This window comes from Oryctolagus cuniculus, chromosome 9 (genome assembly GCF_964237555.1).
Source record: "Oryctolagus cuniculus chromosome 9, mOryCun1.1, whole genome shotgun sequence".
NCBI lineage: Eukaryota > Metazoa > Chordata > Mammalia > Lagomorpha > Leporidae > Oryctolagus > Oryctolagus cuniculus.
The window spans coordinates 97,307,682-97,313,681 of NC_091440.1; the positions used below are offsets into that span (position 1 = coordinate 97,307,682).

Here is a 6,000-nt window from a genome sequence, read left to right on the forward strand (position 1 = left end):
AGGATGGCCCGAGTGCTTGGGTCCCTGCACCCACATGGGAGACCAAGCAGAAGCACCTGGCTCCTGGCTTCAGATCGGCGCAGCGCTGGCCATTTGGGGAGTGAACCAACAGAAGAAAGACCCTTCTCTCTCTCTCTCTCTCTCTCTCTCTCTCTCTCACTATCTAACTCCATCTGTCAAATAAAAAAAATTTTTTTTGAATGAATGAACAGTTACAAGCACACTTGAAACAAATGGAAAAAAAAATGGAAAGCTCAACAAAGAAACAGGAAGTCACAAAACAAATATAAAAAGAAAACCCAAAGGGAAAATTTAGAACTGAAAATACAATACTAAAAATTCAAAGTCTACAGGCTTCACCACAGAATAGAAAGGATCAAATAAAAAGTTAGTCCCCTTGGAAAGATGGAGGTCGGCCAGGTCTTGATGAACCTACTCGCACTGCCTTGCCTTTCTTTTTTTTTTTTTTTTTTTTTTTTTTTCTGCCTTGCCTTTCATTTCCATTCCACCCCTGGCCATGAAACCACAGGACCAGAACTGGGAGAAATCCAGCCACATGGCTGACCCTCTGAAGGCACATTTGGTTCTTTTCTTTTTATTTATTTATTTTTTTTTTTGACAGGTAGAGTTACAGTGAGAGAGAGAGAGAGAGAAAGGTCTTCCTTCCATTGGTTCACCCCCCAAATGGCCGCTACAGCTGGCACTGCGCCCATCCAAAGCCAGGAGCCAGGTGCCTCCTCCTGGTCTCCCAATTGGGTGCAGGGGCCCAAGCACTTGGGCCATCCTCCACTGCACTCCCAGGCCAGAGGAGAGAGCTGGACTGGAAGAGAAGCAACCAAGACTAGAACCCGGCGCCCATATGGGATGCCGGTGCTGCAAGCGTAGGATTAACCAAGTGAGCCACAGCACCGGCCCCTGCATGTGATTCTTAAATACAGACATTGTGACAGGGTTTTTGTATTCAAGTAACAAGTGATTTGCTTGGTGAGTGAATGGAACAGACTGAGTTCAGGATGCAAGGAAGGCTGAGAAATACCACAGTCATCTAATGCAATTTATGGCAGCCAGGAATCCCACAGTGCTGGCATGGTAATGGTTTGAAATGGGAGAGAGAGCAGGCTGAGTGACCATTCCCACATGACTAAATATCACTGTGAATGTCTATGCTTTGGGGGTGGGGATGCCTGAGGCCGGGATCCTATAGCACCAACACTTTGACAACACCCAGAGAAACACTGGTGGCACAAAGCCCTGCCCCACCCCAAGCTGGTCAAAAGTGCTTCTTAAGTGTTGGCCCTGAGCTGTCCTGGGGTCCTGCAGGCCACGCCTCCAGGTGCCCCTCCTAGGACTTGAACCACAGTGGGCTATGGAGAGTAGCTGCCCTAGAGACCACAGATTTTAAAGACCAGGGCACCATAGCACACAGAGGAAATGTGACTTTTACACAACACCTTCTGCACCCCGTGCCCAGGCAAGGAGGCAGAGCCGGGAGTTATGCCTGGAGATTGACTGTGAAAAGGGAACCAGGCCAGAGCACTGTTCTGCACAAACAGAACTCCTCACGCTAGTCCCAGGCTTTCTGGGGCTACTGCCCAGCCTGCCTCCACCTACCCCAAATGGACAGCAGATCTCTACCATTTGCTCTAAGATACAGGCTCCACACCTACCATTTGATTTCCACCAAGGAACACAAAGAGTCACTGAGGATAAGGATTGGCAGCAGAACCTGGGCCCTGGTGGCTTCTCCATCCCCAGTGCTTCTGCCTTCCAGGTTCTGAGCTCTTTCCCTGTGCATATTGGGTCAGGTCAGTCCTTACCTGCTGCTCTTCACACTTGTGTTGCTCCAGGCACAAGACTCCAAGGTGATGCTAACATGTCAGCCACGGGGAGAAGGAGTGCTACAGCAGAGGCCCCGATGTCCTCACTTCACACCACTATGGTCTGTTCCAGCATGGTCCACAAGAGTTGGCAGGCAGTTTGTTACAGGGCTGGCAGAGGTAGGAGAGGACAGACATCAGTGGTCTGGTTCTTACTCCCTAATCTCCCACACCTACATGCCCTGCCTTGTGTACCCTGTTAAAGCCCATTGTGCCAGCCAGCAGCAAACTTACCTGAGGTCTGCGCTCCACCTGGCCACTCAGCAGTCAGCCCCAAACAGCCTGCCATCTGCCTGCCTGGCTGTCTGCCTGTCCCTGCATCTGTGCATTGGAAAAACTGGCTATTAGAGGGGTGGGGTCTGACTGGGATGGTAGAAGGTGTGTGTGGTGGAAGCGAGAAGAGACAGGCAGTGAAGCTCAGCAGAGTAGAAGCAAATGGCTGCCCCTGCAGGAAATGCTGGGCCTCCCCACAACAGCTGCCAACTTGCTGCAGCAGAAGGCCCTCAGTCACTCACGGCTCCTGTGCTACCAGCCCTGTCCTGCCTCCTGCCTGCCTGTCTTGGGTGCTGACATATGTCCCTGTGCTGGGCTGTTGCAGAGGGAGTTCTCAGGCAGGAGTGGGGACGGCAGCAGGGGCAAGGGCGACAGGGTGTAAGTGTAACCCTGGCTTCGCTACCATCAGCCATTACTGATGACCCTGTCCAGCCATGACTCCACTCAAATCCTACTTTCCACAGCATCCCTGCTGCCTCCTGCCAAGAGCCCCTGGGTCTCCAAACCACTTCAGGGCTATCAGATGGGCCACGGTCAGGCTGGCAGGGGTAGGCAAGCAAGTGGAGGTGGCAGATGGGACAGGGTGCCTGGGGGTGGGGTCCTCAGGTCTAGGCACAGACCTGCTCACACAATTGTCCTCATACTCCCCTCTATGGTACGTGTCCACAAACTGCCGCCCAGTTGCCATTACCACCAATGACATGTGCTCCTGGACCTCCAAACACTGTCCAAGATACTGGGAGGGGTAGGAGGTTGGAGGTATGGAGGGGTGTGGCCATAGTGGAGAGACACTGGCCACGTGGGTGTCCTGGGGGGAGGTAGACCTTACCATGGCATTGCCCCATCTTCCCCTCCACAGAATTTGTCTCCACATCACAGCCACATTCCAGCTGCCATGTCCTCCATCGCCTCCAGAGCATGCTTCTGGGCCTCAGATCCACAGCCAGGGTCTCGGCCCGGTTGCCTTGGCGAAGGGCTTCAGGGTACCCAGGCCGGGGAACAGGAGCCTGGCTACCATCTCCTGGTTCATGTCATCATCCCTGTCCCCCTCTCTATGCCCTTGTGCCCACTGTGCCGCCTGCTGTTGTCATGTCCATTGCCTACCCCCACAGCTCCCCGAAGGTGCTCCTGCCCTAACAGCCGGGCTGGTGAAGTGGGCACAGTCGGGCTGCTGTAATGGAGGGGACGGGGTCGTACGGACACGCAGGTGGACCTTTTGAAGCCTGAACTCCAGCTCGCCACCCACGCTGTCCATACTGCCCTCGATTTGGCCCCGACCCTGCGCATCCTGAAGACACTGGAGAAACTCACCTGAGCAGGAACCCCACTCCCCGCTGCCATCCAGGCCCCTCAGCCGCCGGTCTGGTCCTTCCGTTAGTTTGAACACTGCGCGTGCGTGCCGGCGTGCGTGCGGGTGAGCGTCACTGCGCTCGTGGCGCTGGCAAGCAGCTCTCAGGAGGCGTGGCAGGGGTGGAACCCAACGTTCAAAAGCGAGGGAGATCTCCCGGCCATTGTCACTGGGGCCGCGGGGCAGGGTTGAAGCCAAGGGCTCCAGGCCTCTGGCTCCAGTGTGTCGCCAGTCTTTCTGAGCAGAACAGAAGCGGTTCCTTGCCCCAGCTCCCACCGGGAGATAAAAGCATATGCATACCTAATGTTGAACACAAAAATACAGTAATTCAGGTTTATAAGTTATTGTGAAAAGACTTTAGAACCTTTCAAAAAATATAGAGGAAAATACCTTTGTGACCTAGAATAGGGAAGGATTTTTTTTTAAAGATTTATTATTTATTTGAAAGGCACAGTTATAGAAAGGGGAGAGACAGAGATTTTTTTCCATCCACTGGTTCACATCCCAAATGACTGCAATGGCCAGGGCTGGGCCAGGCTGAAGCTCCGAGCCTGGAACTCCCATCTGGGTCTCCCACATAAATGATAGGGGCCCAAGCACTTAAGCCATCATCTTTTTCTGCCTTCCCACATACATTAGCAGGGAGCTGGATCAGAAGTGGAGCACCATAATTTGAACCCATGTTCAGAAAGGATGTCAGTGTCACAGGTGGTGGCTTAACCCACTGTATCACAATGCCAGCACTGAAGGCTGCTTTTTTTTTTAAGATTTATTTTATGTACTTGAAAGGCAGAGAGAGAGACAGAGAGACAGAGATCTTCCATCTGCAAGTTCACTCCCCAAATGGCTGCTATAGCCAGGGCTGGCCCAGACTGAAGCCAGGAGCCAGGAACTTCTTCTGTGTCTCCCACATGGGTGCATGGACTCAAGCACTTGGGCCATCCTCCTCTGCTTTCCCAGATGAATTAACAGGGAACGGGTTGGAAGTGGATCAGCTGGGACTCAAACTGGTGCCCATACAGGATGCTGGCATCACAGGCAGTGGCTTTACCCACTATGCCACAATGCAGCCCCCCACCGAATGGGGTTTTTAAGTAAGATGCAAAAAGCATAAAATGTAGAAGAAAAAAAAAAGGAATTTGGCCACATTGAAATTTAAGACTTAGATTCATCAAAATATGCTACAAATAGAGCAAGAAGCAAGCTACAGACTGGAGGAAGATTCTTGTAATGCATATAATTACCAAAAGATGGATATATGAAGAAAATATAAATAATCCTACAAATTGAACAACCAAAATAACCCAGAGTCCAACAAGCTCAAATGTGAACATGCAGTTTAACTGAAGATAAAATTTTCAGTTCATTTTAAAACAGCCATTAGAGGGCTGGCGCCACGGGCTAATCCTCCACCTGCGGCACCAGCACCCCAGGTTCTAGTCCCAGTTGAGGCACCTGGTTCTGGTCCCAGTTGCTCCTCTTCCAGTCCAGCTCTCTGCTGTGGCCTGGGAAGGCAGTGGAGGATGGCCCAAATGCTTGGGTCCCTGCACCCGCATGGGAGACCAGGAGGAAGCACCTGACTCCTGGCTAGGATCAGCGCAGCGCGCGGGCTGTAGCAGCCATTTGGGGGGTGAACCAGTGGAAGAAAGACCTTTCTCTCTGTCTCTCTCTCACTGTCTAACTCTGCCTGTCAAAACAATAAAAATAATTTTAAAAAACCATTAAATATCATTGCCACTTACTGTATGAATGACACTTTTAAGAATTCACTACTAATACCACGAGTTGATGCAATTCTAATAACACTTCTCCCATACTGATGATGGGAGTCGAAACTGGACAAACACTTAGAGAGCAAGAAATGCCTGGTACCAGTGAAGGCACATGTACTTTCAACTAGCAGTTCCACTTCTAAGCAGATACCTACAGTGTGGACTTGCATGTTTATTTCTGTGTTATTTGTAATAGAAAAGGGGTGGAGCGCATTATAGCACAGTGGGTTAAGCCACCATTTGAGATACCTGAAATTCCATATTGAAGTGCCTGGGACCAAGTCACACAGCTTTTCCCACCCAGTGGCTCCAATTTTCTAAAAAAATATTTATTTATTTACAAGTCAGAGTTACACAGAGAGAGGAGAGGCAGAGAAAGAGAGAGAGGTCTTCCATCCGCTTGTTGACTTCCCAATTGACCGCAATGGCTGGAGCTGTGCCGATCCAAAGCCAGGATTCAGGAGCTTCTTCCAGGTCTCCCACATGGGTACAGGGGCTCAAAGACTTGGGCCATCTTCTACTGCTTTCCCAGGCCATAGCAGAGAGCTGGACTGGAAGTGGAGCAGCTGGGTCTTGAACCAGTGCCCATATGAGATTCCGGCGCTTCAGGCTAGAGCGTTAACCCACTGTGCCACAGCGCCTGCCCCTCAACCTCCATTCTTAATCTAGCTTCCTGCTAGATTAAAATGAGCCTGGGAGGTCTCAGATGATGGACTTTGTACTTAGGTTC

General features: G+C 51.1%; 1 long non-coding RNA gene across 17 annotated transcripts in view; it reads right to left on the minus strand.

Moving 5' to 3' along the window:
• The window catches only part of LOC103349020 (uncharacterized), a 175,521-nt gene extending 171,952 nt beyond the window's left edge, over positions 1–3,569 (minus strand). For all 17 annotated transcript variants that reach the window (XR_011378935.1, XR_011378932.1, XR_011378939.1 and 14 more), the window contains exons 1-2: positions 3,462–3,569; positions 1,818–1,988 (exon numbers count right to left, since the gene is read on the minus strand). This is a non-coding gene — a long non-coding RNA (uncharacterized lncRNA). The remainder of the gene's footprint in view (positions 1–1,817; positions 1,989–3,461) is intronic.
• Positions 3,570–6,000: the final 2,431 nt, after the last annotated feature.